Here is a 24,442-nt window from a genome sequence, read left to right as displayed (position 1 = left end):
ATACCACCTAACCGTGGCAGTCCGTCCATAATTGTATACTAGTATCCAATCCATCCATCTCCATTGTTTACCTGAGGTGCCTTTTAGTTCTGCCTATAAAATATGGAGAACAAAAAAGTTGAGGTTCCAAAATTAGGGAAAGATCAAGATCCACTTCCACCTCGTGCTGAAGCTGCTGCCACTAGTCATGGCCGAGACGATGAAATGCCAGCAACGTCGTCTGCCAAGGCCGATGCCCAATGTCATAGTACAGAGCATGTCAAATCCAAAACACCAAATATCAGAAAAAAAAGGACTCCAAAACCTAAAATAAAATTGTCGGAGGAGAAGCGTAAACTTGCCAATATGCCATTTACCACACGGAGTGGCAAGGAACGGCTGAGGCCCTGGCCTATGTTCATGGCTAGTGGTTCAGCTTCACATGAGGATGGAAGCACTCAGCCTCTCGCTAGAAAAATGAAAAGACTCAAGCTGGCAAAAGCAGCACAGCAAAGAACTGTGCATTCTTCGAAATCCCAAATCCGAATTCCGAGCCCACCCGCTGGCGGTGATGCAGGGCAGTCTGGAGCGACTGCTGATGCTGACATCTGGTCCGGACTGAAGGACCTGACAACCATTACGGACATGTCGTCTACTGTCACTGCATATGATTCTCTCACCATTGATAGAATGGTGGAGGATTATATGAGTGACCGCATCCAAGTAGGCACGTCACACAGTCCGTACTTATACTGGCAGGAAAAAGAGGCAATTTGGAGGCCCTTGCACAAACTGGCTTTATTCTACCTAAGTTGCCCTCCCACAAGTGTGTACTCCGAAAGAGTGTTTAGTGCCGCCGCTCACCTTGTCAGCAATCGGCGTACGAGGTTACATCCAGAAAATGTGGAGAAGATGATGTTCATTAAAATGAATTATAATCAATTCCTCCGCGGAGACATTGACCAGCAGCAATTGCCTCCACAAAGTACACAGGGAGCTGACATGGTGGATTCCAGTGGGGACGAATTGATAATCTGTGAGGAGGGGGATGTACACGGTGATATATCGGAGGATGATGATGAGGTGGACATCTTGCCTCTGTAGAGCCAGTTTGTGCAAGGAGAGATTAATTGCTTCTTTTTTGGTGGGGGTCCAAACCAACCCGTCATTTCAGTCACAGTCGTGTGGCAGACCCTGTCACTGAAATGATGGGTTGGTTAAAGTGTGCATGTCCTGTTTTGTTTATACAACATAAGGGTGGGTGGGAAGGGCCCAAGGACAATTCCATCTTGCACCTCTTTTTTCTTTTATTTTTCTTTGCGTCATGTGCTGTTTGGGGAGGGTTTTTTGGAAGGGACATCCTGCGTGACACTGCAGTGCCACTCCTAGATGGGCCAGGTGTTTGTGTCGGCCACTAGGGTCGCTAATCTTACTCACACAGCTACCTCATTGCGCCTCTTTTTTTCTTTGCGTCATGTGCTGTTTGGGGAGGGTTTTTTGGAAGGGACATCCTGCGTGACACTGCAGTGCCACTCCTAGATGGGCCCGGTGTTTGTGTCGGCCACTAGGGTCGCTTATCTTTCTCACACAGTCAGCTACCTCATTGCGCCTCTTTTTTTCTTTGCGTCATGTGCTGTTTGGGGAGGGTTTTTTGGAAGGGACATCCTGCGTGACACTGCAGTGCCACTCCTAGATGGGCCAGGTGTTTGTGTCGGCCACTAGGGTCGCTAATCTTACTCACACAGCTACCTCATTGCGCCTCTTTTTTTCTTTGCGTCATGTGCTGTTTGGGGAGGGTTTTTTGGAAGGGACATCCTGCGTGACACTGCAGTGCCACTCCTAGATGGGCCCGGTGTTTGTGTCGGCCACTAGGGTCGCTTATCTTTCTCACACAGTCAGCTACCTCATTGCGCCTCTTTTTTTCTTTGCGTCATGTGCTGTTTGGGGAGGGTTTTTTGGAAGGGACATCCTGCGTGACACTGCAGTGCCACTCCTAGATGGGCCCGGTGTTTGTGTCGGCCACTAGGGTTGCTAATCTTACTCACACAGCTACCTCATTGCGCCTCTTTTTTTCTTTGCGTCATGTGCTGTTTGGGGAGGGTTTTTTGGAAGGGACATCCTGCGTGACACTGCAGTGCCACTCCTAGATGGGCCCGGTGTTTGTGTCGGCCACTAGGGTCGCTGAGCTTAGTCATCCAGCGACCTCGGTGCAAATTTTAGGACTAAAAATAATATTGTGAGGTGTAAGGTGTTCAGAATAGACTGAAAATGAGTGTTAATTATGGTTATTGAGGTTAATAATACTATGGGATCAAAATGACCCCCAAATTCAATGTTTTAAGATGTTTTTTAGGGTTTTTTGAAAAAACCACCCGAATCCAAAACACACCCGAATCCGACAAAAAAAATTCGGTGAGGTTTTGCCAAAACGCGGTCGAACCCAAAACACGGCCGCGGAACCGAACCCAAAACCAAAACACAAAACCCGAAAAATTTCAGGCGCTCATCTCTAGTTGTGCTGTGTTTGAAAAATTACAATTAGGAGCCAATTGGTTAGTTCTTAATCTTTCTCCACTTTATCTCTCTCCAAGGGTTTGTACATAGACTCCCTTGTGCATTATTAACAGGTCAAATAAGATATAAATAGTAGTGATGAGCGGGTTCGGTTTTACTCGGTTTTACTCGGTTCTCAAAACGGCATCTTATTGGCTCACGGATGTCACGTGTTTTGGATAGCCCATAAGGTTCTGTTTTGAGAACCGAGTAAAACCGAGTAAAACGGAACCCGCTCATCACTAATAAATAGGCAGATAACATTTTGAGCCCTCCCCATCACAAGTGACTCTGGGCATTCGGCCCAGGTCACTTCACTGTGCATCCGATTAGGCAGGCGCTAGGCCTGAGCCCTGGTAAGTGACCCTTGGCACGAGGCCCACGTCAGTTGGTATTAGGCAGATGGGCATTAGGCCTGTGGCTACTGGCATAGGGTCCATGCCCACATTGTTACATAAACCTGGACATTAGGACCTCAATTGAAGAGCGCCTCATTGGTGAACCTGGGCACTAGGCCAGGGCTAGAGTTCCCTGTTTTCACCATTAGGCCTGTGTCCATTAGGCCTGTGTACATGCATAGGGAGCGGAGGGCTGTCTGGGGCCCGTGCTAAGTCTGCTTTCCTGCCAAAATGTATCCCACCAAGACTAAATTATCACCATCGTTTCAGCTCTGTGTATACAGGAAGGATTAAATGGGCAGTGCCTAGGTTGCTGTGTGGTGATTCTTGTACTTTGTAATTATTATTGTTGTTACTGTTGTATATGTGCCCGGTAACCTTGTTAGCATAAATTGTTAGAATATGCATTGCATAGACTATATTGCACAGCACTCATAGCTAAGGTTTCTTTGGCCAGTGAGATGAGGGCTTCTATTAGTGTAGGCAGTGTAGTATTGTGACATAGGTTAGGGTAGGCCCCTGCAGGGTAGTATTGTTGTCTCCTTACAGGGACCTGTGAGGTAGCAAGTGAGACAAAGTTCATGACACGGTAACAGAGGTAAACATCCTCTTGGCCTGCTGCTCAGATTATGACCACAATAGCAATAGTACATAATATAATTACTAGAGCTGCCGCCACAACATGCAGTTTAAGGGGCATAACAGTGCTGCTGCACATGCCCAGTGGTAGCAACTTCTTCAACCAAGTTTTCTGTGTGTGTGGCTCTGAGCCCTAAATCAGTGCACTGGATCAGAGAGTAGCTTCCAGGAAGAAGAGACAGGAGCCTTACCATGAGGTGGGAGAATGTGCATAGAAAGTGCAGTTCTGTCTCCTACTGGTTCTATTATTTTTGTACATTTACTATGGGATATTTCACTTTCCCTGACCACTTATTGATATTAGTTAAATATGTTTGATACAGCCTATACTATAGACCATTTATAATGTGAAATATTAATACTGTATTCCATATACTATCCAGTGTATAAAAAGACCAATGTTTAAATTAATGTCTAGGGTCATTACTAGGTTCTTGTACCGCTCGCTCAGACTACAGCACTTGCTCCAATGTTCCGCAGAATGGGAAAAATAGGATTTTGGTTACCTACTGGTAAATCCTTTTCTCGTAGTCCGTAGAGGATGCTGGGGTCCACATTAGTGCCATGGGGTATAGACGGGTCCACCAGGAGCCATTGGCACTTTAGAGTGTGGGCTGGCTCCTCCCCCTATGCCCCTCCTACCAGACTCAGTCTAGAAACTGTGCCTGAGGAGACGGACATCTTCGAGAGAAGGAATTTACATAGATAGTGGCGAGATTCGCACCAGCTCACACATACAAGGCACATCAAGCCAACTAGCTTGAAACGCAGCAACCGCTGAAACATTACTTACCAAGTAACAATGCAGTATTCAACTAAAACGAAGTTGTACTGAACCAAATAATGATAGCAGGAAAACGAAGCGCTGGGCAGGTGCTCAGCATCCTCTACAGACTACGAGAAAACGATTTACCAGTAGGAACCAAAATCCTATTTTGTCTTACGTCCTAGAGGATGCTGGGGTCCACATTAGTACCATGGGGATGTACCAAAGCTCCCAGAACGGGAGGGAGAGCACGGAAACTCCTGCAGAACTGATTGACCAAACTTCAGGTCTTCAGCGGCCAAAGTATCGAACTTGTAGAACTTTGCAAACGTGTTCGACCCAGACCAAGTAGCTGCTCGGCAAAGCTGTAAAGCCGAGACACCCCGGGCAGCCGATCAGGAAGAACCAACCTTATAAATAGAGTGGGCCTTAACAGATGTAGGACACGGCAATCCTGCCGTAGAATACGCATGCTGGATAGTGAACCTGATCCAGCGAGAGATCGTCTGCTTTGAAGCAGGACACCCAAGTTTCTTGGGATCATACAGGACAAACAGAGAGTCCGATTTTCTGTGACGAGCAGTCCTCTTCACATAGATTTTCAGAGCCCTTACAACATCCAAGGACTTTGATGAAATTGAGGAGTCAGTAGCAACTGGCACCACAATAGGTTGGTTGATATGAAATGCCAACACGACCTTCGGAAGAAACTGCTGATGTGTCCGAAGCTCAGCCCTATCTTCATGGAAGATCAAGTATGGGCTTCTACAGGACAAAGCCCCAAACTCTGACACACGTCTAGCAGAAGCTAAGGCCAACAAAGTGACAGCCTTCCACGTGAGAAACTTGACCTCTACCTACCGTAGAGGCTCAAACCAGTTCGACTGGAGGAACTGCAACACCACGTTAAGATCCCAGGGCGCCGCAGGTGGCACAATGGGAGGTTGGATGTGCAGAACTTCCTTCAGAAAAGTCTGAACCTCAGGGAGGGCAGCCAACTGTTTCTGGAAGAAAATGGATAGGGCAGAAATTTGTACCTTTATGGATCCCACCCTCAGGCCCATATCCACACCTGCTTGCAGGAAGAGGAGAAAACGTCCCAGTTGAAACTCCACAGTAGGAAACTTCTTGGACTCACACCAAGATACATATTTTTTCCAATATGGTAGTGTTTAGACGTAACTCCTTTCCTAGCCTGTATCAGGGTAGGAATAACCTTGTTCAGAATGCATTTCCGAGCTAGTATCTGGTGTTCAACCTCCATGCCGTCAAACGCAGCCGTGATAAGTCTTGATAGGTGAACGGCCCCTGCTGCAGCAGGTCCTCCGGAAGAGGAAGAGGCCTCGGCTCTTCTAGCAGTAGATCCAGAAGATCCGCGTACCAAGACCTTCTTGGCCAGTCTGGAGCAAAGAGGATCGCTTGAACACTTGTTCTCCTTATGAGCTTTAGCACTCTTGGAATGAGTGGGAGTGGTGGAAACACGTACACCGACTGGAAAACACATGGAGTCACCAGGGCATTCACCGCCACTGCTTGCGGGTCCCTCGACCTGGAACAATATCACCGAAGCTTCTTATTGAGACGAGAGGCCATCATGTTGATTTGAGGTACACCCCAAAGATCTGTTACCTCCGTGAACACCTCCGGATGGAGATCGTTTCTGCTGAGGAAGTCCGCTTCCTAGTTGTCTACTCCCAGAATGAAGATTGCTGACAGCGCCAACGCGTGTTTTTCCGCCCAGAGGATGATTCTTGTTACCTCTGACATTGCAGCTCTGCTCTTCCTTCCGCCCTGTTGGTTGATGTAAGCCACTGTCGTTACATTGTCCGACTGCACTTGAATGGCCCGATTTCTCAGAAGATGGGCCGCTTGGAGAAGACCGTCGTAGACGGCTCTTAGTTCTGGAATGTTTATCGGCAGGCCGGCTTCCAGCCTTGACCACCTTCCTTGGAAGGTCTTTCCTTGAGTGACTGCGCCCCAGCCTCGGAGACTTGCATCCGTGGTTAAAAGGATCCAGTCCTGAATCCTGAACCTGCGGCCCTCCAGAAGGTGAGTGTAGAGCTCCCCTAGCTGTGGCCGGCTTCTCTGGGCACATTTTCTAAACTGAGTCTGGTAGGAGGGGCATAGAGGGAGGAGCCAGCCCACACTCTCAAACTCTTAAAGTGCCAATGGCTCCTGGTGGACCCGTCTATACACCATGGTACTAATGTGGACCCCAGCATCCTCTAGGATGTAAGAGAAATGTGGATTGCATTTAGAAACCCTCCTTTAGAAATCCTGCGTTTGCCCCTGGCATCTGTGTAAGATCGCTCTGGCCCTTTTACATAGTAAACAATATATGAGAAATTCAGTTCTGTGCGATGTTCCGCTTGGCATCACCTCTCTGTCCATCTGTGCACGTTTCCGTCGTCTACATCAGACCATCTTCACTAGTTTTCCTGCACAACTCTTTCGAAGTCATTGGCAGCTCAGCTGCATCTCCATTCGCGGCTGAGGGGTGTAAATAGGTAAATATATAGGCAAAGTTTAGTGAGGGCGTGTGGATAGAATTGCGGGCTGCAGCAAGGGCAGGGCTGGCGCAAGTCCATCCTGATAAAGATATTGGCTATCAAGTGTATGGAGATGGAGGGAATGGTCATATACTGTAGATGGGGTAGTCTTCAGTATGCCGGCTGTTGGGATTCCGGCGCACAGTATACCGGCGCCGGAATCCCGACAGCCGGCATACCGACACTTATTTTCCCTTGTGGGGGTCCACGACCCCCCTGGAGGGAGAATAAAATAGCGTGGCGCGCCACCGTGCCCGCAGCGTGGTGAGCGCAGCGAGCCCGCAAGGGGCTCATTTGCGCTCGCCACTCTGTCGGTATGCCGGCGGTCGGTATGTGGCGGTATGTGGCGACCGCCGGCATACCATACTACACCCCTGTAGATGCATATAATTTAGCATTAGGACACGTATACAAAGTTATCTCTGAGCATGCAATATGGCTCTAATTACAGCCCACTTGCATGCAAATCTAAACCCGCCACACTGTGTAATCATCCTCCAATTGTGCATAAGATATTCCAGGACAACTCAAAAAGTTGCATACAGATGTAAGAGAGGAAAGCAAAACAGAAATATGTTCATTTTAGTTGCTTGATTGTTTGAAATAATCTACACAGACATCTAAAAGTACAGTATAGATTTACCATCTCTGGGAAAGGAGCTGTGTATGACTGAATGCAGTATAATGATTACAAGTCATCGTATAGCAAATGATTCAAGCACTCTGATTAGGTACAGTATGCCTTCTATTCCTGCTTCACATTCATATATACCAGCATCAAATCATACTGTTATATAGTTGTATAAGGAAACAGGAGATTGCGCTACCCAGGGCCTCTCAATCTCAGAGTCGGAAACTTGCACGAGGCTGGTCACACAGCGTCCCAAGCATGGAGATATATCTGTGTGGTGTTCAATCAAAATAAATTCACAAGAGTATAATGTAGAAGATCCCGGTTTCATCCCTCATCTCACACTTTCCTACTTATGTAAAGTCATTTAAATAAGTACTATTTAGTTAATATAAATCACAATGAGAAGTCTGGGAGAAAAATCTAAATAATGGTGTAAGACAGAGGTTCTGAAATGTGGTCTTCAGGGCATCCCAACGGTCCAGGTTTTAATTATATCCATGCTTGGCCACAGATAACTAAATTAGTACATCAGTCAGTTTGATTTAACCATCCATGCTGAGCCATGGATTGGATAGACTTAAATCCTGAACCCCTGGGGTGCTTTGAGCATTGCATTTGAGAACCTCTGATGTAATGGTTAGCATTACTGCCTCACAGCACTGAGGTCTTGGGTTCGATTCCCACCATTGCCCAAACTGTGTGGAGTTTATATATTCTCCCCGTGCTTGCTGGGGTTGCCTCCGGGTACTCTGCTTTCCTCCCACAATCTGAAAACATACCGGCAAGTTAATTGGCTCCTGACAAACAATTATACACATTCAAATGTATGTAAAAACCAAATGTAGTGTCAATCTATGAACAGCCACACTTCAGCATTAGCATACTGTATAAATCATTGAAATTATGCAAATCATGGATCCAAAACATATATTGCTCAGTTAAGGCTTCGTCTTGTCATAAAGTGCGAACCAGCAACCAATCAAACATACAGAATTGTAATAAAGAGGCCCCATCCCTCTGGTGTGATGTCATGATGTCACATGATCAGGGTTGAGTCCCCCGGCACAGGGTGGCACAGAGCCCTGCACTGGCACTGTTGTGATCCTTCTTTAAGTAACATTAGTCATAAGTAACAAAGCTGAGCGTGAGAGGCGAGAGAGGGATCATTTATTGCGTCCAGTGAATCCTAAGATGGTGGTGGCAGCGGTGCCACTAGCAGTGGTGACACAGTGGTTAGCATTGGTGACACAGTGGTTAGCGGTGGTGACACCGCCACGTCTATATGAGGCTCAGTGACTTAGAGACACGGGTATGGCACACTGACACAGGAAAGAAAAGAAGACTCTTTTTTGGGGGCACTCATTAGCTGCAATTGACAAGTCAGGGCAATATAGTATTCTAATTAAGATAAAATATAGCTTTTCTCTTACGTCCTAGAGGATGCTGGGGTCCATTTTAGTGCCATGGGGTATAGACGGTTCCGCAGGAGCCTTCGGCACTTTAAGACTTTTCAACAGTGTGAACTGGCTCCTCCCTCTATGCCCCTGCTCCAGACCTCAGTTTAGAAAATGTGCCCGGGAGACTGGACGCACACTAGTGGAGCTCTACAGAGCTTTGCTGGAAAAATACTTTCTTATGTTTTTTATTTTACAGGGAAGCTGCTGGCAACAGCTTCCCTGCTTCGTGGGACTTAGGGGGGGAAGTAGCAACCAACTTCTCAATTAGTTAATGGTTCTACTTCCACTGACAGGACACCATTAGCTCCTGAAGGGTACTGAACACAGCCCAAACCTGGCCAGCGTTCACTCCCACAGCACTGCCGCCACACCCTAACAGAGCCAGAAATCAGAAGGCTGGTGAGTATATTACCGGAGTCCTGCAGAGAGGGGATCCTCCGGTCATCGTTGGTGGCATACAGGTACACGCGAAGCGGAGGGACGCTGCGCGCCATGTCTCTCAGCACAAGGGTGCAGAGCGCGGGGGGGGGGGGGGGGGCGCGCTCTGAGGGCATGTTTTAAAACCTTACTCACACTGGCAAAAAGGGCACATACATGTACAGCCGCTGATGTGCCATCCCCAGCCAGTATAAATATTACATTGCTGAGGCTGAAGGGCGGGGCTTCTCCTCAGACTTGCCAGAACACTCAATGGGCATTAGAGATGTGCACCGGAAATTTTTCGGGTTTTGTGTTTTGGTTTTGGGTTCGGTTCTGTGGCCGTGTTTTGGGTTCGAACGCGTTTTGGCAAAACCTCACCGAATTTTTTTTGTCGGATTCTGGTGTGTTTTGGATTCGGGTGTTTTTTTCAAAAAACCCTAAAAAACAGCTTAAATCATAGAATTTGGGGGTCATTTTGATCCCAAAGTATTATTAACCTCAATAACCATAATTTCCACTCATTTTCAGTCTATTCTGAACACCTCACACCTCACAATATTATTTTTAGTCCTAAAATTTGCACCGAGGTCGCTGGATGACTAAGCTCAGCGACCCAAGTGGCCGACACAAACACCTGGCCCATCTAGGAGTGGCACTGCAGTGTCACGCAGGATGGCCCTTCCAAAAAACACTCCCCAAACAGCACATGACGCAAAGAAGAAAAAAAAGAGGCGCAATGAGGTAGCTGTGTGAGTAAGCTAAGCGACCCTAGTGGCCGACACAAACACCTGGCCCATCTAGGAGTGGCACTGCAGTGTCACGCAGGATGGCCCTTCCAAAAAACACTCCCCAAACAGCACATGACGCAAAGAAAAAAAGAGGCGCAATGAGGTAGCTGTGTGAGTAAGCTAAGCGACCCTAGTGGCCGACACAAACACCTGGCCCATCTAGGAGTGGCACTGCAGTGTCAGGCCGGATGGCCCTTCCAAAAAATACTCCCCAAACAGCACATGACGCAAAGAAGAAAAAAAAGAGGCGCAATGAGGTAGCTGTGTGACTAAGATAAGTGACCCTAGTGGCTGACACAAACACCTGGCCCATCTAGGAGTGGCACTGCAGTGTCACGCAGGATGGCCCTTCCAAAAAACACTCCCCAAACAGCACATGACGCAAAGAAAAATGAAAGAAAAAAGAGGTGCAAGACGGAATTGTCCTTGGGCCCTCCCACCCACCCTTATGTTGTATAAACAGGACATGCACACTTTAACCAACCCATCATTTCAGCGACAGGGTCTGCCACACGACTGTGACTGAAATGACGGGTTAGTTTGGACCCCCTCCAAAAAAGAAGCAATTAATCTCTCCTTGCACAAACTGGCTCTACAGAGGCAAGATGTCCACCTCATCATCATCCTCCGATTCATCACCGTGTACATCCCCCTCCTCACAGATTATCAATTCATCCCCACTGGAATCCACCATCACAGCTCCCTGTGTACTTTGTGGAGGCAATTGCTGCTGGTGAATGTCTCCATGGAGGAATTGATTATAATTCATTTTAATGAACATCATCTTCTCCACATTTTCTGGAAGTAACCTCGTACGCCGATTGCTGACAAGGTGAGCGGCGGCACTAAACACTCTTTCGGAGTACACACTTGTGGGAGGGCAACTTAGGTAGAATAAAGCCAGTTTGTGCTAGGGATGTGCACTTGAAATTTTTCGGGTTTTGTGTTTTGGTTTTGGGTTCGGTTCCGCGGCCGTGTTTTGGGTTCGACCGCGTTTTGGCAAAACCTCACCGAATTTTTTTTGTCGGATTCGGGTGTGTTTTGGATTCGGGTGTTTTTTTCAAAAAACCCTAAAAAACAGCTTAAATCATAGAATTTGGGGGTCATTTTGATCCCAAAGTATTATTAACCTCAAAAACCATAATTTCCACTCATTTTCAGTCTATTCTGAATACCTCACACCTCACAATATTATTTTTAGTCCTAAAATTTGCACCGAGGTCGCTGGATGACTAAGCTAAGCGACCCTAGTGGCCGTCACAAACACCTGGCCCATCTAGGAGTGGAGAATGATTTCAACGTTGTGCAAGGTTCTGCAACCTTTTGAACTTGCCACACGTGAAGTCAGTTCAGACACTGACAGCCTGAGTCAGGTCATTCCCCTCATCAGGCTTTTGCAGAAGAAGCTGGAGGCATTGAAGGAGGAGCTAAAAGGGAGCGATTCCGCTAGGCATGTGGGACTTGTGGATGGAGCCCTTAATTCGCTTAACAAGGATTCACGGGTGGCCAATCTGTTGAAATCAGAGCACTACATTTTGGCCACCGTGCTCGATCCTAGATTTAAAACCTACCTTGGATCTCTCTTTCCGGCAGACACAAGTCTGCTGGGGTTCAAAGACCTGCTGGTGACAAAATTGTCAAGTCAAGCGGAACGCGACCTGTCAACATCTCCTCCTTCACATTCTCCCGCAACTGGGGGTGCGAGGAAAAGGCTCAGAATTCCGAGCCCACCCGCTGGCGGTGATGCAGGGCAGTCTGGAGCGACTGCTGATGCTGACATCTGGTCCGGACTGAAGGACCTGACAACGATTACGGACATGTCGTCTACTGTCACTGCATATGATTCTCTCACCATTGAAAGAATGGTGGAGGATTATATGAGTGACCGCATCCAAGTAGGCACGTCAGACAGTCCGTACTTATACTGGCAGGAAAAAGAGGCAATTTGGAGGCCCTTGCACAAACTGGCTTTATTCTACCTAAGTTGCCCTCCCACAAGTGTGTACTCAGAAAGAGTGTTTAGTGCCGCCGCTCACCTTGTCAGCAATCTGCGTACGAGGTTACTTCCAGAAAATGTGGAGAAGATGATGTTCATTAAAATGAATTATAATCAATTCCTCCGTGGAGACATTGACCAGCAGCAATTGCCTCCACAAAGTACACAGGGAGCTGAGATGGTGGATTCCAGTGGGGACGAATTGATAATCTGTGAGGAGCGGGATGTACACGGTGATATATCGGAGGATGATGATGAGGTGGACATCTTGCCTCTGTAGAGCCAGTTTGTGCAAGGAGAGATTAATTGCTTCTTTTTCGGTGGGGGTCCAAACCAACCCGTCATTTCAGTCACAGTCGTGTGGCAGACCCTGTCACTGAAATGATGGGTTGGTTAAAGTGTGCATGTCCTGTTTATACAACATAAGGGTGGGTGGGAGGGCCCAAGGACAATTCCATCTTGCACCTCTTTTTTCTTTCATTTTTATTTGCGTCATGTGCTGTTTGGGAAGTGTTTTTTGGAAGGGCCATCCTGCGTGACACTGCAGTGCCACTCCTAGATGGGCCAGGTGTTTGTGTCGGCCACTAGGGTCGCTTATCTTACTCACACAGCTTCCTCATTGCGCCTCTTTTTTTCTTCTTTGCGTCATGTGCTGTTTGGGGAGTGTTTTTTGGAAGGGCCATCCAAAAGGCCATACATTCCACCTCCTATATCGTGCTCAATTGTATAGGCTTGAATGGCCTTTTGCTGCTCCTCCAACCTCTGAAGCATATAGAGGGTTGAATTCCACCTCGTTACCACTTCTTGCTTCAGATGATAGCAGGGCAGGTTCAGGCGTTTTTGGTGGTGCTCCAGTCTTCTGTACGTGGTGCCTGTACGCCGAAAGTGTCCCGCAATTCTTCTGGCCACCGACAGCATCTCTTGCACGCCCCTGTCGTTTTTTAAAAAATTCTGCACCACCAAATTCAAGGTATGTGCAAAACATGGGACGTGCTGGAATTTGCCCATATTTAATGCACACACAATATTGCTGGCGTTGTCCGATGCCACAAATCCACAGGAGAGTCCAATTGGGGTAAGCCATTCCGCGATGATCTTCCTCAGTTGCCGTAAGAGGTTTTCAGCTGTGTGCGTTTTCTGGAAACCGGTGATACAAAGCGTAGCCTGCCTAGGAAAGAGTTGGCGTTTGCGAGATGCTGCTACTGGTGCCGCCGCTGCTGTTCTTGCGGCGGGAGTCCATACATCTACCCAGTGGGCTGTCACAGTCATATAGTCCTGACCCTGCCCTGCTCCACTTGTCCACATGTCCGTGGTTAAGTGGACATTGGGTACAACTGCATTTTTTAGGACACTGGTGAGTCTTTTTCTAACGTCCGTGTACATTCTCAGTATCGCCTGCCTAGAGAAGTGGAACCTAGATGGTATTTGGTAACGGGGGCACACTGCCTCAAGAAATTGTCTAGTTCCCTGTGAACTAACGGCGGATACCGGACGCACGTCTAACACCAACATAGTTGTCAAGGCCTCAGTTATCCGCTTTGCAACAGGATGACTGCTGTGATATTTCATCTTCCTCGCAAAGGACTGTTGGACAGTCAATTGCTTGGTGGAAGTAGTAAAAGTGGGCTTACGACTTCCCCTCTGGGATGACCATCGACTCCCAGCAGCAACAACAGCAGCGCCAGCAGCAGTAGGCGTTACACGCAAGGATGCATCGGAGGAATCCCAGGCAGGAGAGGACTCGTCAGAATTGCCAGTGACATGGCATGCAGGACTATTGGCATTCCTGGGGAAGGAGGAAATTGACACTGAGGGAGTTGGTGGGGTGGTTTGCGTGAGCTTGGTTACAAGAGGAAGGGATTTACTGGTCAGTGGACTGCTTCCGCTGTCGCCCAAAGTTTTTGAACTTGTCACTGACTTATTATGAATGCGCTGCAGGTGACGTATAAGGGAGGATGTTCCGAGGTGGTTAACGTCCTTACCCCTACTTATTACAGCTTGACAAAGGCAACACACGGCTTGACAAATGTTGTCCGCATTTCTGGTGAAATACTTCCACACCGAAGAGCTGATTTTTTTGGTATTTTCACCAGGCATGTCAACTGCCCTATTCCTCCCACGGACAACAGGTGTCTCCCCGGGTGCCTGACTTAAACAAACCACCTCACCATCAGAATCCTCCTTGTCAATTTCCTCCCCAGCGCCAGCAACACCCATATCCTCCTCATCCTGGTGTACTTCAACACTGACATCTTCAATCTGACTATCAGGAACTGGACTGCGGGTGCTCCTTCCAGCACTTGCAGGGGGCGTGCAAATGGTGGAAGGCGCATGCTCTTCACGTCCAGTGTTGGGAAGGTCAGGCATCGCAACCGACACAATTGGACTCTCATTGTGGATTTGGGATTTCGAAGAACGCACAGTTCTTTGCGGTGCTTTTGCCAGCTTGAGTCTTTTCAGTTTTCTAGCGAGAGGCTGAGTGCTTCCATCCTCATGTGAAGCTGAACCACTAGCCATGAACATAGGCCAGGGCCTCAGCCGTTCCTTGCCACTCCGTGTGGTAAATGGCATATTGGCAAGTTTACGCTTCTCCTCCGACAATTTTATTTTAGATTTTGGAGTCCTTTTTTTACTGATATTTGGTGTTTTGGATTTTACATGCTCTGTACTATGACATTGGGCATCGGCCTTAGCAGACGACGTTGCTGGCATTTCATCGTCTCGGCCATGACTAGTGGCAGCAGCTTCAGCACGAGGTGGAAGTAGATCTTGATCTTTCCCTAATTTTGGAACCTCAACATTTTTGTTCTCCATATTTTAATAGGCACAACTAAAAGGCACCTCAGGTAAACAATGGAGATGGATGGATACTAGTATACTTATGGATGGACGAGCGACTGCCGACACAGAGGTAGCTACAGCCGTGGACTACCGTACTGTGTCTGCTGCTAATATAGACTGGATGATAATGAGATGAAATCAATATATATATATATAATATCACTAGTACTGCAGCCGGACAGGTATATATATTTATTATGTAATGACTGATGACGGACCTGCTGGACACTGTCAGCTCAGCAGCACTGCAGACTGCTACAGTAAGCTACTATAGTAGTATGTATAAAGAAGAAAGAAAAAAAAAAAACCACGGGTAGGTGGTATACAATTATGGATGGACGAGCGACTGCCGACACAGAGGTAGCTACAGCCGTGGACTACCGTACTGTGTCTGCTGCTAATATAGACTGGATGATAATGAGATGAAATCAATATATATATATATATATAATATCACTAGTACTGCAGCCGGACAGGTATATATATTTATTATGTAATGACTGATGACGGACCTGCTGGACACTGTCAGCTCAGCAGCACCGCAGACTGCTACAGTAAGCTACTATAGTAGTATGTATAAAGAAGAAAGAAAAAAAAAACCACGGGTAGGTGGTATACAATTATGGATGGACGAGCGACTGCCGACACAGAGGTAGCTACAGCCGTGGACTACCGTACTGTGTCTGCTGCTAATATAGACTGGATGATAATGAGATGAAATCAATATATATTATATCACACTAGTACTGCAGCCGGACAGGTAGATATATTTATTATGTAATGACTGATGACGGACCTGCTGGACACTGTCAGCTCAGCAGCACCGCAGACTGCTACAGTAAGCTACTATAGTAGTTTGTATAAAGAAGAAAGAAAAAAAAAAAACCACGAGTAGGTGGTATACAATTATGGATGGACGAGCGACTGCCGACACAGAGGTAGCTACAGCCGTGGACTACCGTACTGTGTCTGCTGCTAATATAGACTGGATGATAATGAGATGAAATCAATATATATATATATAATATCACTAGTACTGCAGCCGGACAGGTATATATATTTATTATGTAATGACTGATGACGGACCTGCTGGACACTGTCAGCTCAGCAGCACCGCAGACTGCTACAGTAAGCTACTATAGTAGTATGTATAAAGAAGAAAGAAAGAAAAAACCACGGGTAGGTGGTATACAATTATGGATGGACGAGCGACTGCCGACACAGAGGTAGCTACAGCCGTGGACTACCGTACTGTGTCTGCTGCTAATATAGATTGGATGATAATGAGATGAAATCAATATATATTATATCACACTAGTACTGCAGCCGGACAGGTAGATATATTTATTATGTAATGACTGATGACGGACCTGCTGGACACTGTCAGCTCAGCAGCACCGCAGACTGCTACAGTAAGCTACTATAGTAGTATGTATAAAGAAGAAAGAAAAAAAAAACCACGGGTAGGTGGTATACAATTATGGATGGACGAGCGACTGCCGACACAGAGGTAGCTACAGCCGTGGACTACCGTACTGTGTCTGCTGCTAATATAGACTGGATGATAAGGAGATGAAATCAATATATATATATATATAATATCACTAGTACTGCAGCCGGACAGGTATATATATTTATTATGTAATGACTGATGACGGACCTGCTGGACACTGTCAGCTCAGCAGCACCGCAGACTGCTACAGTAAGCTACTATAGTAGTATGTATAAAGAAAAAAGAAAGAAAAAAAACCACGGGTAGGTGGTATACAATTATGGATGGACGAGCGACTGCCGACACAGAGGTAGCTACAGCCGTGGACTACCGTACTGTGTCTGCTGCTAATATAGACTGGATGATAAGGAGATGAAATCAATATATATATATATATATATATATATATAATATCACTAGTACTGCAGCCGGACAGGTATATATATTTATTATGTAATGACTGATGACGGACCTGCTGGACACTGTCAGCTCAGCAGCACCGCAGACTGCTACAGTAAGCTACTATAGTAGTATGTATAAAGAAGAAAGAAAAAAAAAAAACACGGGTAGGTGGTATACAATTATGGTTGGACGAGCGACTGCCGACACAGAGGTAGCTACAGCCGTGGACTACCGTACTGTGTCTGCTGCTAATATAGACTGGATGATAATGAGATGAAATCAATATATATATATATATATAATATCACTAGTACTGCAGCCGGACAGGTATATATATTTATTATGTAATGACTGATGACGGACCTGCTGGACACAGTCAGCTCAGCAGCACCGCAGACTGCTACAGTAAGCTACTATAGTAGTATGTATAAAGAAGAAAGAAAGAAAAAACCACGGGTAGGTGGTATACAATATTATATATATATTATATACAATTATATATATATATATATATATATATTAAACTGGTGGTGACTGGTGGTCAGGTTACTGGTCACACTATCAGCAACTTGCAAGTAGTACTCCTATGAAAAAAAGGAAGTTTTTGGGAACCGCACAAGTCCTCAAATAGATTAGTAGTATAATTAGTAGCCTCTGAAAAACTGAATTATCTCGAATTGCTTCTAGATATAGCAACAAGGGGTATGGATAGTCAATCTTGGCCCCACCTGGTTGTTGCTTTCAGTGGTGCTCCACAGAGTCAATGTAAGGCAGTACAGAAAAAAGTGTTTAGAAAGTAGACTCTTTTTTGGGAGCACTCTAATTCAGAGGGTAGAAATATAATTAATTAATTAATACTGGTAAAACCATTTTTATTAGATTTATACATTAAAAAATATTTTTAGGAGTATTTGCGTGAAAAATTAGAAGCTTTGCGAAAATATAAAACACATTATAATTGGTACGTGATATCCGTATCACAGTGTATCGGTTGCCGGAAATTAATGACTGTGGTTACAGAGTTCATACATCATTGCACATTAAGATTTATGTAATGTATGACCATCATTTATTCAGCAAGTATCCATTGTGGATTACAGTAGATGCTGAGAATTAAATCATAGGTCATATGAAAGTCAGGTGCCCCGTAGTATGTATATATGTAAATATATATGGGTGACACTTTCTAGGGGAGTCAATTTATTGCAGTACCAGGGTGTTCAGAGGTGGTCTCCCATCCTAGTACTAACCCGGCCTTTCACTGCTTAGCTTCCAAGGTCAGAAGAGATTGGGCATCTCCAGTGATGTATGACCGCAAATATTGTACTCTCCCTCTAAGATCACCAAAAAATGTGCAGCCACTTTGTTATAGGAGTTCCAAAGTGCCCAATGTTTTGGGTGTGGATGGCAATATAGGGGAGTAAAATTGTTGCAGTACCTGGGTGTTCAAAGGTGGTCACCCATCCTTTTACTGACCCGGCCTTTCACTGCTTAGCTTCCAAGATCGGAAGAGATTGGGCATTTCCAGTGAGGTATGACCGCAAATATTATACTCACCCTCCTCAATCATCCAAAAAATTATATTATAATTGTCAAAAAGTAGTAAGTTATATATACATAAGGTGCAATAAAAAATTGGGATAATATGTAGCCACCTGGCTTATTTACCCTGTAATTTCTAAACACCACATAATCTAATTATGTGGTGTTTAGAAATTATACCCACACAATAGACCTTCACTCATGTGTATATTGTTACCTGTGGCTGATTGTTACAGGGTAAATAAGCCAGGTGGCTACATATTATCCCAATTTTTTATTGCACCTTATGTATATATAACTTACTACTTTTTGACAATTATAATATAATTTTTTGGATGATTGAGGAGGGTGAGTATAATATTTGCGGTCATACCTCACTGGAAATGCCCAATCTCTTCCGATCTTGGAAGCTAAGCAGTGAAAGGCCGGGTCAGTAAAAGGATGGGTGACCACCTTTGAACACCCAGGTACTGCAACAATTTTACTCCCCTATATTGCCATCCACACCCAAAACATTGGGCACTTTGGAACTCCTATAACAAAGTGGCTGCACATTTTTTGGTGATCTTAGAGGGAGAGTACAATATTTGCGGTCATACATCACTGGAGATGCCCAATCTCTTCTGACCTTGGAAGCTAAGCAGTGAAAGGCCGGGTTAGTACTAGGATGGGAGACCACCTCTGAACACCCTGGTACTGCAATAAATTGACTCCCCTAGAAAGTGTCACCCATATATATTTACATATATACATACTACGGGGCACCTGACTTTCATATGACCTATGATTTAATTCTCAGCATCTACTGTAATCCACAATGGATACTTGCTGAATAAATGATGGTCATACATTACATAAATCTTAATGTGCAATGATGTATGAACTCTGTAACCACAGTCATTAATTTCCGGCAACCGATACACTGTGATACGGATATCACGTACCAATTATAATGTGTTTTATATTTTCGCAAAGCTTCTAATTTTTCACGCAAATACTCCTAAAAATATTTTTTAATGTATAAATCTAATAAAAATGGTTTTACCAGTATTAATTAATTAATTATATTTCTACCCTCTGAATTAGAGTGCTCCCAAAAAAGAGTCTACTTTCTAAACACTTTTTTCAAGTAGTACTCCTAAGCAGACAATCACAATATATATTATACTGGTGGTCAGTGTGGTCACAATGGCAGTGTGGCACTCTGGCAGCAAAAGTGTGCACTGTACGTTATATGTACTCCTGAGTCCTGCTCTCAGACTCTAACTGCTCCCCACTGTCAGTGTCTCCCCCACAAGTCAGATAATATACAGTCACACTATCTATCACTTCAGCAAGTAACTAGTACTCCTCCTAATGCTCCCCAAAATTACTACTGTGTCTCTCTCTACTGTCTCACTCTCTTCTCTATAAACGGAGAGGACGCCAGCCACGTCCTCTCCCTATGAATCTCAATGCACGTGTGAAAATGGCGGCGAAGCGCGGCTCATTATATAGAATCCGAGTCTCGCGATAGAATCCGAGCCTCGCGAGAATCCAACAGCGGGATGATGACGTTCGGGCGCGCTCGGGTTAACCGAGCAAGGCGGGAAGATCCGAGTCGCTCGGCCCCGTGTAAAAAAACATGAAGTTCGGGCGGGTTCGGATTCCGAGGAACCGAACCCGCTCATCCCTAGTTTGTGCAAGGGCCTCCAAATTGCCTCTTTTTCCTGCCAGTATACGTACGGACTGTCTGACGTGCCTACTTGGATGCGGTCACTCATATAATCCTCCACCATTCTTTCAATGGTGAGAGAATCATATGCAGTGACAGTAGACGTCATGTCCGTAATCGTTGGCAGGTCCTTCAGTCCGGACCAGATGTCAGCATCAGCAGTCGCTCCAGACTGCCCTGCATCACCGCCAGCGGGTGGGTTCGGAATTCTGAGCCTTTTCCTCGCACCCCCAGTTGCGGGAGAATGTGAAGGAGGAGATGTTGACAGGTCGCGTTCCGCTTGACTTGACAATTTTCTCACCAGCAGTTCTTTGAACCCCTGCAGACTTGTGTCTGCCGGAAAGAGAGATCCAAGGTAGGTTTTAAATCTAGGATCGAGCACGGTGGCCAAAATGTAGTGCTCTGATTTCAACAGATTGACCACCCGTGAATCCTTGTTAAGCGAATTAAGGGCTCCATCCACAAGTCCCACATGCCTAGCGGAATCGCTCAGTGTTAGCTCCTCCTTCAATGTCTCCAGCTTCTTCTGCAAAAGCCTGATGAGGGGAATGACCTGACTCAGGCTGGCAGTGTCTGAACTGACTTCACGTGTGGCAAGTTCAAAAGGTTGCAGAACCTTGCACAACGTTGAAATCATTCTCCACTGTGCTTGAGACAGGTGCATTCCACCTCCTATATCGTGGTCAGTTGTATAGGCTTGAATGGCCTTTTGCTGCTCCTCCAACCTCTGAAGCATATAGAGGGTTGAATTCCACCTCGTTACCACTTCTTGCTTCAGATGATGGCAGGGCAGGTTCAGGCGTTTTTGGTGTTGCTCCAGTCTTCTGTACGTGGTGCCTGTACGCCGAAAGTGTCCCGCAATTCTTCTGGCCACCGACAGCATCTCTTGCACGCCCCTGTCGTTTTTTAAATAATTCTGCACCACCAAATTCAAGGTATGTGCAAAACATGGGACGTGCTGGAATTTGCCCAGATTTAATGCACACACAATATTGCTGGCGTTGTCCGATGACACAAATCCACAGGAGAGTCCAATTGGGGTAAGCCATTCCGCGATGATCTTCCTCAGTTGCCGTAAGAGGTTTTCAGCTGTGTGTGTATTCTGGAAAGCGGTGATACAAAGCGTAGCCTGCCTAGGAAAGAGTTGGCGTTTGCGAGATGCTGCTACTGGTGCCGCCGCTGCTGTTCTTGCGGCGGGAGTCAATACATCTACCCAGTGGGCTGTCACAGTCATATAGTCCTGAGTCTGCCCTGCTCCACGTGTCCACATGTCCGTGGTTAAGTGGACATTGGGTACAACTGCATTTTGTAGGACACTGGTGAGTCTTTTTCTGAGGTCTGTGTACATTTTCGGTATCGCCTGCCTAGAGAAATGGAACCTAGATGGTATTTGGTACCGGGGACACAGTACCTCAAACAAGTCTATAGTTGGCTCTGCAGTAATGATGGATACCGGAACCACGTTTCTCACCGCCCAGGATGCCAAGGCCTCAGTTATCCGCTTTGCAGCAGGATGACTGCTGTGATATTTCATCTTCCTCGCAAAGGACTGTTGGACAGTCAATTGCTTGGTGGAAGTAGTAAAAGTGGTCTTATGACTTCCCCTCTGGGATGACCATCGACTCCCAGCAGCAACAACAGCAGCGCCAGCAGCAGTAGGCGCTACACGCAAGGATGCATCGGAGGAATCCCAGGCAGGAGAGGACTCGTCAGAATTGCCAGTGACATGGCCTGCAGGACTATTGGCATTCCTGGGGAAGGAGGAAATTGACACTGAGGGAGTTGGTGGGGTGGTTTGCGTGAGCTTGGTTACAAGAGGAAGGGATTTACTGGTCAGTGGACTGCTTCCGCTGTCGCCCAAAGTTTTTGAACTTGTCACTGACTTATGATGAATGCGCTGCAGGTGACGTATAAGGGAGGATGTTCCGAGGTGGTTAACGTCCTTACCCCTACTTATTGCAGCTTGACAAAGGCAACACACGGCTTGACACCTGTTGTCCGCATTTCTGTTGAAATACTTCCACACCGAAGAGCTGATTTTTTTGGTATTTTCACCAGGCATATCAATGGCCATATTCCTCCCACGGACAACAGGTGTCTCCCCGGGTGCCTGACTTAAACAAACCACCTCACCATCAGAATCCTCCTTGTCAATTTCCTCCCCAGCGCCAGCAACACCCATATCCTCCTCATCCTGGTGTACTTCAACACTGACATCTTCAATCTGACTATCAGGAACTGGACTGCGGGTGCTCCTTCCAGCACTTGCAGGGGGCGTGCAAATGGTGGAAGGCGCATGCTCTTCACGTCCAGTGTTGGGAAGGTCAGGCATCGCAACCGACACAATTGGACTCTCCTTGTGGATTTGGGATTTCGAAGAACGCACAGTTCTTTGCTGTGCTTTTGCCAGCTTAAGTCTTTTCATTTTTCTAGCGAGAGGCTGAGTGCTTCCATCCTCATGTGAAGCTGAACCACTAGCCATGAACATAGGCCAGGGCCTCAGCCGTTCCTTGCCACTCCGTGTGGTAAATGGCATATTGGCAAGTTTACGCTTCTCCTCCGACGATTTTATTTTAGATTTTTGAGTCCTTTTTTTACTGATATTTTGTGTTTTGGATTTTACATGCTCTGTACTATGACATTGGGCATCGGCCTTGGCAGACGACGTTGATGGAATTTCATCGTCTCGGCCATGACTAGTGGCAGCAGCTTCAGCACGAGGTGGAAGTGGATCTTGATCTTTCCCTATTTTTGGAACCTCAACATTTTTGTTCTCCATATTTTAATAGGCACAACTAAAAGGCACCTCAGGTAAACAATGGAGATGGATGGATACTAGTATACTTATGGATGACGAGTGACTGACGACACAGAGGTAGCTACAGCCGTGGACTACCGTACTGCGTCTGCTAGTATAGAGATGATAATTATATAAAAAATATATATATATCACTACTGCAGGTATATATAATATAATGACGGACCTGCTGGACACTGTCAGCAGACTCCTAAACTACTAGTATGAAGAAGATAGAAAAAAAAACCCCACCACAGGTAGGTATACAATTATGGACGAGCACTAACGACACAGAGGTAGCTACAGCCGTGGACTACCGTACTGCGTCTGCTAGTATAGATGATAATGATATAAAAAATATATATATTTCACTACTGCAGGTATATATAATATAATGACGGACCTGCTGGACACTGTCAGCAGACTCCTAAACTACTAGTATGAAGAAGATAGAAAAAAAAAACCACCACAGGTAGGTATACAATTAGGGACGAGCACTGACGACACAGAGGTAGCTACAGCCGTGGACTACCGTACTGCATCTGCTAGTATAGAGATGATAATGATATAAAAAATATATATATATCACTACTGCAGGTATTATATAATATAATGACGGACCTGCTGGACACTGTCAGCAGACTCCTAAACTACTAGTATGAAGAAGATAGGAAAAAAAAAAACACCACAGGTAGGTATACAATTATGGACGAGCACTGACGACACAGAGGTAGCTACAGCCGTGGACTACCGTACTGCGTCTGCTAGTATAGAGATGATAATGATATAAAAAATATATATATATCACTACTGCAGGTATATATAATATAATGACGGACCTGCTGCACACTGTCAGCAGACTCCTAAACTACTAGTATGAAGAAGATAGAAAAAAAAACCCCCACCACAGGTAGGTATACAATTATGGACGAGCACTGACGACACAGAGGTAGCTACAGCCGTGGACTACCGTACTACGTCTGCTAGTATAGAGATGATAATGATATAAAAAATATATATATATCACTACTGCAGGTATATATAATATAATGACGGACCTGCTGGACACTGTCAGCAGACTCCTAAACTATTAGTATGAAGAAGATAGAAAAAAAAACCCCACCACAGGCAGGTATACAATTATGGACTAGCACTGACGACACAGAGGTAGCCACAGCCGTGGACTACCGTACTGCGTCTGCTAATATAGAGATGATTAAGATGATAGAGATGAACAAAAAAAATATAACACTACTGCAGGTAAATATCTATATAATATAATGAATGACGGACCTGCTGGACACTGTCAGCAGAATGCGTTTATAGAATTAAAAAAAAAAACACCACAGGAGTGTTTAACTTTTTCAGGCAGACAATATACTGGTGGTCACTGGTCAGTCACACTGGCAGCAAAAGTGTGCACTGTACTCCTGCTATAACTGCACCCCAGTCTCCCCCACAATTCAGCTGTGTGA

At 45.8% G+C, this 24,442-nt stretch overlaps 4 pseudogenes; 2 read left to right on the top strand and 2 right to left on the bottom strand.

Annotated features, from left to right (window-relative positions):
- Positions 1 to 18,114: 18,114 nt before the first annotated feature.
- LOC134939290 (5S ribosomal RNA) lies at positions 18,115 to 18,234 on the bottom strand (annotated as a pseudogene).
- A 106-nt stretch (positions 18,235 to 18,340) lies between these two features.
- LOC134938149 (5S ribosomal RNA) lies at positions 18,341 to 18,460 on the bottom strand (annotated as a pseudogene).
- A 355-nt stretch (positions 18,461 to 18,815) lies between these two features.
- Positions 18,816 to 18,935, top strand: LOC134938138 (5S ribosomal RNA; annotated as a pseudogene).
- A 106-nt stretch (positions 18,936 to 19,041) lies between these two features.
- On the top strand, positions 19,042 to 19,161 carry LOC134939279 (5S ribosomal RNA; annotated as a pseudogene).
- Positions 19,162 to 24,442: the final 5,281 nt, after the last annotated feature.

Source organism: Pseudophryne corroboree, chromosome 1, assembly GCF_028390025.1.
Source record: "Pseudophryne corroboree isolate aPseCor3 chromosome 1, aPseCor3.hap2, whole genome shotgun sequence".
In the NCBI taxonomy this organism is placed as follows: Eukaryota; Metazoa; Chordata; class Amphibia; order Anura; family Myobatrachidae; genus Pseudophryne; species Pseudophryne corroboree.
Note: the sequence above shows the minus strand (reverse complement) of the source record. Positions and strands in the feature narration are given on the sequence as shown.